Source organism: Polypterus senegalus, chromosome 11 (genome assembly GCF_016835505.1).
Source record: "Polypterus senegalus isolate Bchr_013 chromosome 11, ASM1683550v1, whole genome shotgun sequence".
In the NCBI taxonomy this organism is placed as follows: domain Eukaryota; kingdom Metazoa; phylum Chordata; class Cladistia; order Polypteriformes; family Polypteridae; genus Polypterus; species Polypterus senegalus.
Window position 1 is genome coordinate 71,493,149 of NC_053164.1, and position 12,585 is coordinate 71,505,733.

Genomic DNA, 12,585 nt, shown 5'->3' on the forward strand with positions numbered 1-12,585 from the left:
CATCCCTCCAATTTTAGCGTCATTGGCAAATTTCACAACTTTACTATGAAAGAATCAGTGTCATTGATATAAATCAGAAAAAGTAACGGTCCAAGGGCAGACCCCTGAGAGACTCCACTGATGACCTCGCTCAATGTGGAGAATTCCCTTCTTATCTGTACTCTGTCTCCTACAGGTTAACGAACTGGAGGTCCCATTTTGTAGATTGCCGCTTACAACCTCTAGTTTCAGAATTAATCTTTGGTGTGGAACTGTATTAAATGCTTTTTAAAAATCTAGGGAAATTATGTTGTATGCTTTGTTTTTGTCAGCTATTCTGGTTGCTTCTTAAAAAAAAATCTAAAAGAGTGGTTTGGCAGGACCTTCCACTCATAAATCCATGCTGGCTGCTACTTAGTATATTATTTTCATTTAGGTAATTTTCTAATGTATTTCTTATTATATTTTTCAATATCTTTGCATGGCACAGAAGTAAGACTTATTGGTTTGTAATTGCCATGCTGGATCCATTTTGCCACTCTTCTTGACTAGTCATTATGCTCTGGTTTCTTTCAAATGACCATCTCCTGGACACCAGAACGTTCTGTTTTTGGGTGTAAAGTAGCACTAAGTCATGGTAATGCTGACATGAAAAAGCATCTTTCACTGGTCTCAGGAGAATTGGATTTTATATGATTGAAACATACGTAGCAGATAACTGAAATACTGTGTAGCATGTTTATGTTAAAAATTGCAAACATTACACTTTATGTGCCTGTGGTTTGTTAATTATTTTCAAATTAATGACCTCAGCTCTAGGCAGTTCTGTAACCCATACCCTGTGAGACAACCTGAATATATTTCAAAAAACATTATGACTACAGGTGTGAGTCAATATTTTTTCCCAAATCAGTGGGACTGAACATAACTTCCACTTCTGGCTTCTATCTATCTATCTATCTATCTATCTATCTATCTATCTATCTATCTATCTATCTATCTATCTATTTTTTCCTCTCACATGTAAATCGGTAGATGCAGTAAACCTTTGCCTTAAACTATTAAGGGACAACAGGCCAGACCAGTTTCCAGAGGAATTTACTATAAAAGTGACTGTCAAATACTTGTGAAAAGCCACGTTGTACTAAAAACAGGTAAAACTTGTTTTGGAACATTTCCCGTGCAGCATTTTGGACTCAATTCATCATTGCTATGACAGATAAATATTTTTAAAATAATTCATACCTTGAAGATAACTCATTAACTTGCAAATAAAGTAAGTGGCAGCTCAGTTGCATTTGATAATCAAACACATCTTCTGAACCTTTCACAATGGCCTTGATATTTACATCCTATAACTGCAGGCTATTATCAAGTAGTACGCCACTTCAGAGAGTTCAATAAGGTATATATTTAAATTTTGTGGGTGACTTTAAAAGTTAAGCACATTTTAAAAGTGAAAATGATAACTCTTTCATGTAAAGCTCCCTTTAATTATGTCTATTTCATTGTTTGAGATGAGTGAGGAAACCAGAATTACAAGAGAAACCCAAATAGATAAGGGGAGAAAACATAAACCCAGTAAAGACAATTACTGGGCCAGGAACTAAATCTACGTTCCTGAGGCTGTGTAAAATTAACACTACATGCAAAGTTTTTATTTGTGCTTTATTGTGGATTTTTATATAATGGTGTTTCATTTCCCACTCATTTAATTTATTATTTCATTTCTAAGCTTTTCTAGATGATGCATTTTAATTGTTTGACTTGAAAATGTGTACAGAGTTCATGGATTCTAAATGAAAACACACCACATGAAAAGAAATTCAACAAAATAAACTGAACATTGGACTGTATGATGGTACAGCCGCAAGCACTACATGTTTAAACTTCCCATGGCAGCCTTAAATCAAAGGCACAGGCATTGCCCGCGTGGAGTTTTCAGGTTCTCCATGTGTCTTGGCTTTTTCTCTAGACTTTCTAATTTTCCTCCTACTTCTCAAAGATAATGTGCATTAGGCTAATATGTGACTCTAAATTGGCTCCCTCACAATGTAGGTAATGTGCCTCATTCGGAACTCTATGAGCAAATGCTCGTTCGAAACAAAGTCAAACCAGCGGTACCCAAGGATTCTCCAAAGAGACACAGTACCAAAGGAGTCCAGTCTTCGTCTCCTGTCACTGGATACGTTCCATGTCTCACAACCATATAGCAAGACAGGAAACACCAGAGGCCTCATGTATAAATGGTGCGTACGCACATAAATGTTGCATAAGAACGGTTCCACATTCAAATCGGGATGTATAAAACCTAAACTTGGTGTTAAGCCACGCACATTTCCACGGTTGCTCATACCCTAGTGTACGCAAGTTCTCCGCTCGGTTTTGCAGACTGGTGGCACCCAGCGTCAAAGCAATGCTACTGTTCCTATGTGGCATATCTTTCATTTTCAGATCCACATCCCTGACGCGGCTTTATAAATACACTGAAATTAACCACATATTGTTTAGTAGTTTAATGCATCTAATTGTAATTAACCTGTAACAATATAATGGTCCACAGAATGGTCAAACTATTCTAAATACCATAGCTGCTTTAGCGTTGTTACTCTCACTGCACCTTCTTCTTCTTCTTTCAGCTGCTCCTGTTAGGTGTTGCCACAGCGGATCATCTTTTTTCAAATTTCTATCACTGCACCATTCGGAGCAGCTGATCGGAAAGAGAATTATCGGTATACAGCATCAAGCACATGCTGCCTCAGCCATGCTTCCTATTTGAACTGCTTCTCACACGGCAAACGCTTCAAAACCTTTCCTGTACGGGCCTTGCGGTTCAGAAACAGTTTCATCCCAAGAGCTCTAAACGCACTCTATCAGTCCATCAACTGCTCCTTGTAGAACTGTTTGTACTTATAAGTACAATTACCTCACTGTAAACTTGCACTACAGTTATAATATTGCACAACCTGAGCCACTTTATAAAGCGCGTATTTACATATGATGACAATATCATTTTTAAGATGAAATGCAGCGAAATATTTTTATTATATTATACAAACTAGCAAAATACGCAGCGGAGAAGTAGTGTGTTAAAGAAGTAATGAAAAAGAAAAGGAAATATTTTGAAAATAACGTAACATGATTGTCAATGTAATTGTTTTGTCACTGTTATGAGTGATGAGTGTTGCTGTCATATATATATACATATCCATACATATATACATATATATATATATATATATATATATACATATATACACATATAAATATACACACATATATATATACATATATACACATGCATCCACATATATACAGTACATACACACATACATAGATACACACACATATATTCACACAAATAAATATATATATATATACATACACACACACACATATATAAACATATATATACATATACATACATATCTGCATACATACATATACACACAAACTCACATATATATATATATATATATATATATATATATATATACACTCTTTGGGGTGCGAGCAACTGTTGCTGGGGGTGGCAGAATCCATCAAGGAAGAAAAATGAAAAACATTATTTGTACAAAATCTTAATTTATTTATCCATTCCTAAATAATTAAATGGGCAGGCTATTTCGTATCAATGCAATATGCTGTTTGTTAAAACGGATGACTCCCGCTCTTACGTGCAAGTCTGCGTGGATATTATGAACTATCGTATCTGTTCAAGTTCTATTTAAATTTTAAATAGAAGGAATTTTTATTTAGTCGACAGAAATATCTTTGGTAGGAATGTAAGTTAAATGTGGGCATCATTGCATACATTTTTCTTCACCATACAAATGTAAAGAGTAAATTCGCCTTACATTCCAACCAAAGATATCTGTAGCGACTAAATAGAACTTGAAAAGATATATTTTTTTCGAATGTGATTGCACAATTCAGATCGAGTTGACGCACACCGACACATCGAGCCCGCGTGCTATTGTGGTTTCACCTGCGTGCCTCAATAAGTCACCCTCCCCTCGTTCTTACTTTTTTACTGTTCATCTAATAAATACACTGAGTATGGCTTTACCAAAACAATCATTGATGGCGAATAAAGTATCTATTATTCATAAAGCTTCAATTGGTGATCTGTCTTTCTGCGTTAACCTTATATTTTTTCATACGTCTCAAACCAAGGGGATGCGAGGGTAAAATGAATTGGGAAGCATACGTACATACTCAGTGCACCCCCTCTCGGGAATCGAACCTCGGAGCTAGAGGAGAAGCCTCTACCATTGCGCCACGGCGTGTGGTTTGTCTATTTGAGAGTTTGTAGATCGGAATATATATATACACTGTCACAAGAACGAGACATGGACAGATAAAGGTTTGGGGCAGCCACCTGTATAATGTGGTATCCTGGCTGCAAAAGTCGTTTTAACAAATAATCAGCACTGAAGTGCATTCAACTGAGTCCAAAACAAGACTGAGGAAACAAAGGAAAAGGGGCAGGTTTTAAAGAGGGAGACAGGAAGTGAGGTCATATTGATCCGGCACATGGTCTTCCACCATTGGTTCATAGCCGGACGTGACATCAGAGGGACTGGAGCTGGTGTGGCCGACTTCCATTGGCTCAGTCCCGGAAGTGATGTCAGAAGAGCCAGGTGAAATCCCCCGGGAATGGTCTACAGGCAAGGGAGAAAAAGAGTCAGTGCACTCTGCCACACCCCGGTATGCCTCCGAACTGCCTTCACTCAAGCCCTTTAGCTGCCTCCCATGCGCACGTGTGTGACAACATATATATACAGTATATAGCCGCACTTCGCAGCAGAGAAGTAGTGTGTTAAAGAAGTTATGAAAAAGAAAAGGGAACATTTTAAAAATAATGTAACATGATTGTCAATATACAGTAATTGTTTTGTGAGTGTTATGAGTGTTGCTGTCATCAAGGATTTGATTATCATTATTTCTTTCAATCAGGTTCGTATTTGTAGGATGTGTTGTGTTCAAGTTACATTCCGTGTTTGTCAATCATTGTAAAGATAATAGATTTTTAATTCATTGATTCGTTTCTTACTGCATTAATAAACAGCTTGTCTTCCTCTTTATCTGGAACGTGACACACTGCATGCACGGGTTTTTTTTTACACTGTCTTCCTTTAGCGGGACCTTGACTTTTTCCACCGTCTGCTTTGTTTCCGCAGTAGCTGCACTTATGAATATGCTTGTATGTATAACACGCTTCATATTTTTTGCTGCCTTCTCAATTGTGTAATTTGTTTTTTGTTCAGCACTCTTTGGAACTGTTGCTTTTTGTCTGTGCACTGCGTCAGTTCACGTGAGCCACTCGGTGTACATGCATCGAAGTTTCCCAGCTGTGCTGGTGCCATCTCATGCAATGTCCACGGCTGTATTTAATGTTAGCTAAGACCCGGCACTTAAATGTTTCTTTTGCAGTTTCGCTGAGTTTGTGCCAAACACCACCCTGACCATCTCATCTTCCTCTGCATAAGCACAGTCCTTCACCCGTGAATATTTAGCGGCAGTGTTTCTATTGGATTGCCGCAGACGGACGGCCTTATATGGGCAGGCACTAAATTACGTGGGATGCGTAACTCCGCCTCCCATGGGCATCGAGCAGAAGTCTATTATAGTATATGGACGAAAAAATAGGTTCCAGTTATGACCATTACGCGTAGAATTTCGAAATGAAACCTGCCCAATTTTTGTAAGTAAGCTGTAAGGAATGAGCCTGCCAAGTTTCAGCCTTCTACCTACACGGGAAGTTGGAGAATTAGTGATGAGTGAGTGAGTGAGTGAGTGAGTCAGTGAGGGCTTTGCCTTTTATTAGTATAGATAAAACTTTAACTTTATTTAAATAATCTATATTGTTAATAATTAAAGGACACAGTGTTGCTACACTCGCAAGGGTCTGGCGCTCCGTTCACGGGTTGTTCCTGCCTCGCACTGTATGCTTCATTGGGACTGGTGTGAAGGATAGAATAATTAAACATGTACTATGAAGATATTTCGATGTTCCTTAAAAGTTTTGAAGAATCTGCGCTATAAGCTTACAGATGGCTTAACGTCTATTACAGAGCTGATTGTGTGGCGATTGGGTATTTGGAGAAAGAAAAGGAAGGACAGGAATTGGAAGTTAGTACGTTTGAAAGAGACAGTACTGCTGCAATAAATTATTTAATTGAAGGTCACACACAATCACTGTGCCACCGTGTTCCCATGTTTAATAACATGCTTTAACTCCTATCATCATGAAAATATCACGTATACATCTCAGTATTTTAGTTATTCAGAGAGCTGTAATATCACGAATGTAATGGATTCTGTGTCCTGTTGGAGGAAGAGAAAGCCAGTTTAAGAAGCACGTAGTGCTTCACACACATAGAGCACATAGAAGATCAAATACAAAACAAAGCATTAAACATACTACTTTAGTTACAATGAAATTTTAGAAACTAGTAAATTAAACAATTTTAAGATTAAGTTTATGATGGTCTACTTTAATGACAAAATAAACTACGTGATTAAAGTGGAAATTTCGAGATTAAAGTTGACATTTCGTGCTTTTTCACTGCTGTGTGCCTTTTATTTCTCTGTATCCTAATAAGCTTTCATATGACACTCAGACGGTGGGCTACGACTCAACTTTTCATGGTGACGTTGATATGTGATTTCTTTTTTATTTTGGGCACTGTGCGATTTTGTGAACTTGAGCTTTCGAGTTTCTCCGACACGCTATGTCACTCAATCAGCTTCCTTTTCACTGTTTAAACCAACAAATAGTATGTTTTTCCTTGCTTCCTCTTGGTATTTACTGAAATTGTTCTATTTTTCCTTGTGGTTTTGCCATTGTCTTTTCACAGAATGCTGAGCTTAAGGGCTATTTATATTAATTTACATATTCAAAGAGGCGTAATTCTGGGAAGAATTGGGGCGGGACAGCAGGCGCATGCACGTGCGTTACTTTTCATGCTGATCGAGATTTATGTAGCGGAAGAATGTGAAAGTTTGTGTATGCACAGATTCCTGCTTCTGGATTTTTCTGTGCATAAGCACATTGCCGCTTTTGTGCTTATGCCATGTTATAGTGTGAGTTTTACGCACACCATTAGATATGAGGCCCCAGGACTCCAAACACTTGGACCTTTGTCCTTTGTATTCCAGTAATAGAGTGTTATTTCAGTGCAATCTTTTAATTTTGTGTTAATAATCGAGAGGCCACAAAATTGTGCTTGTATGCACTAAAATTTCCTTTCTAGTAACTTGGTCAGTAGAAGTGTTGTCTATTTGGTGTTTGTAGATATTCTGTATGTCTGTCAGGAGTTTCTCCAGATATTCCAGTCTCCTACCACATCCCAAATCTATACATATGTTAGGCTGAGCAGTGACTAAGCACATGAGCATTGGTGTGTGAATGTTTACCTTAAGTTTAGCTGATTTGCCTTCGGGGTTTGTTCATTCCTTGTGCTTGATATTGCTGGGGTAATCTCTGATACCTGATTACTTCCTTATACAAAAATAGGGTTAATTAAAACAAAAAAGAAATGTATGAACTTTGACGGTTATTTATTTTTCTGTAGTACCTTTTATATTGAGCACTTTTAACATTACGAATTGATTCACACTGACAACATTTATTTATATAGCACATTATCATACAGATAATGTACTGTAGCTTAAAGTGCTTTACATGAAGAAGAAAGAGAAAAAAAAGACAAAGAAAGAATTAAAATAAGAGAACACTAATTAACCTAGAATAAAAGTAAGGTCCGATGGCCAGGGAGGACAGAAAAAACAAAAAATCTTGGATGGCTGGAGAAAAAATAAAATCTGCAGGGGTTCCAGGCCATGAGACCACCCAATCCCCTCTGGGCATTGTACCTAACATAAATGATCAGTCCTCATTGTATTCAGGGTTCTCATGGAAGGACTTGATGATGATGGTCACATGGACTTCTGGTCTTTAATCCATCAATGTATGGACATCATGGTGCTTTGATTAGGTGATGGTGGCGCAGGTCGCCACCACAGAAAACCGGAAAAAGAGCAGAAGAGAGAGTAGGGGTTAGTACGGATTTCAGAGCCACCATGAATAGTAATGATAATTAATTGAATATACAAAGCATCAGGATTAAACTAAGATGAAGCTATGAGAAAGCAATGTTAAAGTAATGTGTTTTCAGCAGTGTTTTAAAGTGCTCCACTGTATTAGCCTAACGAATTCCAATTGGCAGGCTATTCCTGATTTTAAGTGCATAACAACAGAAGGCTGCCTCACCACTTCTTTTAAGTTTTGCTCTTGGAATTCTAAGCAGACACTCATTTGAAGATCTAAGGTTACAATTTGGAATATAAGGTGTCAGACATTCCGATATATAAGATGGAGCGAGATTATTTAATGCTTTGTAAACCATAAGCAGTATTTTAAAGTCAATTCTGAATGACACAGGTAACCAGTGTAGTGACATTAAAACTGGAGAAAAGTGCTCGGATTTTATTTTCTGACATAGAAGGGCAAATAAGCTACTTTATAGTATGCTCACAGCACCATTGCTCAGGGATAAATAATTAGGTTATATAAAAACTAATGCGTTATAACATAAAGAATTCAGGTTCAAAATATTTATTCAGTATGACACACTGCTGCCCAGTAAGTATCACTTTCATTTAGCAGGATCTATAAAGCTGTTTTTGAATACTGCCAATGCAGACAAGCAATGTGTCTGAAAATCTTCTACTTTTATTCAACAAAACTTGAAGGCAAGAATTAACATTTTATGTTACAGTATTTTTTCTACTGTGATATAGCGTGTCCGAGTCTCCAAAAGGATGGCCAGTTTTTAAATAAATAATTGCCGCACTTGCGGCTTACGGAGCAGGCATGGTAGTGTGGCGGGAACGGTTCCCGGGTGTGTTGTGGGTGTGGGCGTTTCCGTACTGAAGTCCACAGGTGCAAGATCACCCGTGTCCATAATTGATGCCAGGAGCTGCTGATCGCCACACCTGTGCCACGTCCCCATTATAAATAGGAGAAGCGCAAGTGCGGAGGGGAGAAAAAAAGAACTGAGGTTAGTGGAGAGAAGAGGAAGGCAGGAAGAAAAAAAAAAAAGCTGGCTCGGGAGAGAGGAGAGCCCCTGAGCAGGAGTGTTTTGGCTGACACTCGGTGGGGCAATAGGAAGTGGTTACTCCAGCTGAGCGATCACAAGGAGCCATAGTGTCCCAGAAGGTGGTTGACTTACCATGAAAGGCAGCAGGAGTCAGGGAGGCTTGTGGGAGTTGAGCACCAGTGTGAGCACTCTGGCCATTGGGGAACTTGAGTCTCGGTCCGGCGGGTCAGCTGCAGATGCAGGTAGGGTGACTCCCCTGTTGCACGGCCCATATGGGAGAAGCACTGGAGCCGCCAGCTAAAAGAAGGCACCGGGCTTTGAAAAGAAAGACAGCTTCTTGCCAAGGTTTTAACCTCAGTTTAAAGGATTATTTATTGCTTTTTAACCCCCACTTTTATCACATCGTTTTTATAGATTGTTTATTAATTTTAGAATCACTGCACTAAGGCCACTGCTTTGGTTTTGTTTAGTTTGTTTTTAATAAAAGCACTTGGACACATTTACACTATTCCCTTGCTCCCATTTTGATTTGTCCTCATTGCACAGCTCATCCGATTACATTGCCAACGGTGTTGGATTGGAGAGGCTCCCAAAAGGGAAGAGGGAGAATGAAGCTGGACCTGCACCGTCACATCTACACCAATGTTCCCTCTAAGCTGAGCGCGTGAGCGATCGCTCACACGAATTCAGAGCGTTGCTCATATTTCCCGCACGATCGCTCATTCCGACGGCATCGCTCGTACTTATCGCGAAAATTGGTGCTCATAAATTTTTGGCTTAAACAAAATGTCGCTCATAAACAATGTTTTTTGCTCACTATATGCTACTCCTTAGAGGGAACATTGATCTACACCCAGTTTTTTCACCTCCACTTTTTAAAAAACAATCAGAGTTCAGTTGTTATGAGGCCATACATCCATCTTCTAACCAGTTCATCGAGATTATGCTCATGCAGTGCCAGTGCCTATGCCATGATAAAAGCTTCAGAGGCTTTAGGGCACAATGCAGAATGTCTGAAGGCCTGCTCTACTTTTACATTCTAAGTTGTCTTAATTGCTTAACATAATAATAGTCTATTATTTTAAATGCCTCAGAGATATTCTGTCATATGAAATATAAAAAAATAATATTTTGTGATTATCCAGAAAACTGATTTACCTCACATAACAATAAATTACAATGTGTCATGGAGGGTTAAACTACCCAAAGGATATTTTATTTATTGAGCTTCAAAATATGGATGAGAATGGCCAAACAAATTCAATCTCAAAAAGATACGAGTCCAAGCAAAAAAAAAATTCTTTTGAATTATGAGAGTTGCAAGATAGGCTGTCGCCATGCAGACTCATTCAGGACTTGAAGAGCATCCTCAATCCTGCCTTTTGCTACTCTACTTCCAAAAATAGTCAGGTCAGGAACCTTAAAAGTGATATGCAGTGGCTTTGGTGGCACAGACATACACTCACAGTTAACACACCTGTCACAGGCCGAGTGGGCTTATCAGTCACCATAGAAACAGAGGCATGTTGCTTAGCAACCACTCCCTTGGCTCACTGACATCACTTAGCTCGTCAGTTGAAAAAAACCTAATGACTGCTGCCTGCATGTCTCTCATTGCACATGCTGTCTTCCCCAATCTGTGTTTCCCTCTCTGACATTCTGGTAGAATTACCTTAGCTTTGTTTGCTCCTTTCTGAGCGCTGTATGATTCAGTCGTGTTTTGTAGGAAACAAAGTGTTCCAGAGATGAGGGCACTGAGCAGATATACTGTACACCTAAAAAAGAAAGTCAAATTCATTCCAAAGTAAAACTTTTCTAACAACACTTCCTGAAATGGTTTTGATCATCTTTTCAAAAAAAGAGTTCATTTTATGTGTTGTGCAATTAATAGGTGATTTGTCAATATTGTGCCAAAAGTGTTTATTCCTCTTTAGTAAAACTCTGTTTCATGGTATGAGTGACACAGGCCCACTTTAGCTCACGATGATGACAGAGATTAAACAGGATTGTCTAAATAAAGGGATTCTTCCCAATGGCTCTATAAATTACACGATGTAAATAAATCCTTGCAGCCTGTCTGTGCCAATGTGCTCAATTAAATGACTCAGGTACTGCTTAACAACCTTGAGAAGCACATCTGAAGAACAGTCCTAGATGGAATGTATTGCCAACTTTGGTAATTAGGTATTCACCAGTCTGGACATCAGCTGGAAGTAAACTTGCTTCCATTAAAAGGCCTAGCAGTTGCGTTTGTATGTTCACACCATATTCATCTAGCATATCTCAGGGTCCTCTGGTTTTCTATTGCAAGTCTGAAGACCTGCACGTTAGGTTGTTTTTCAATTCTAAATTTTCCTTGTTGGTAAGTGTCTGGTGTGTTTAGGTCTAGTGGCCCTTATGGTTATAAAAGGCTCCAGCTCAATCTGATCTTTTACTGGGAAATATCTACTTCTTCACCAATCCACCCAATATTGACCTTGTGTAATTCTGGGTCACCAAGGCCATAACATGTTTGACACAGGGCATGAACCAATCCAGGATGAGGCATCAGTCCATCACAAGGCACACTCTTGACCTCACCCTTATTCACTTATATGGAGCAAAATTTGGGTCTCCAGTTATCCTCACACGTGTATTTTCTGCCATGTATTCATAGCAGAACACACAAACTCCACACACAGGGATGGGTTTCCTGCGTGTGACTTTGAAGGTTCAGATGGAAAATATGAGTTTAGAAAAGGATACATTTAGAGTTAATTAAAAAAATACCCACAATTACATTATACACACTGGACTCTCTTTAAGGGTACACCACTGTTTTATAAGTACATGTTTGAACATTCCAAATCCAGAATCCCAAGTCCTGACATTATTTGTGTGTAGATTAAACATCCATCTATTATCCAACCCACTATATCCTAACTACAGGGTCTGCTGGAGCCATTACCAGCCAACACAGGGTGCAAGGCAGGAAACAAAACCCCGGGCAGGGCACCAGCCCACTGCAGTGCGCAAACACACACCAAGCAGACACTAGGGACAGTTAAAATCGCCAATGCACCTAACCTGCATGTCTTTGGACTGTGGGAGGAAACTAGAGTACCCGGAGGAAACCCACGCAGACACGGGGAGAACATGCAAGCTCCATGCACGGTGGACTCGGGAAGTGAACCCAGGTCTCCTAACTGCGAGGCAGCAGCGCTACCCACTGCGCCACCATGCTGCCCGCAGGTTAAACATTCTCTATGTATCTGTGTGGGCTTTCCTCCAGTGTTTCATCCACATCCCAAAAGACATGCAGGTTAATTAATAATTTCAAGCTGCATGCTCTGTGAGATGGGAGCATGGGCATGTATGATGGCTCCCCTTGAATAGACTGGCACCCTGTCCTGCGTTGTGCTTCCAGGAGAGTCTCTAGAATCTGGCAACCCTGACATGAATTAAGCAGATCTGAGAATGATATGATATGATACCTATATGATATGATAAATTCAACTAG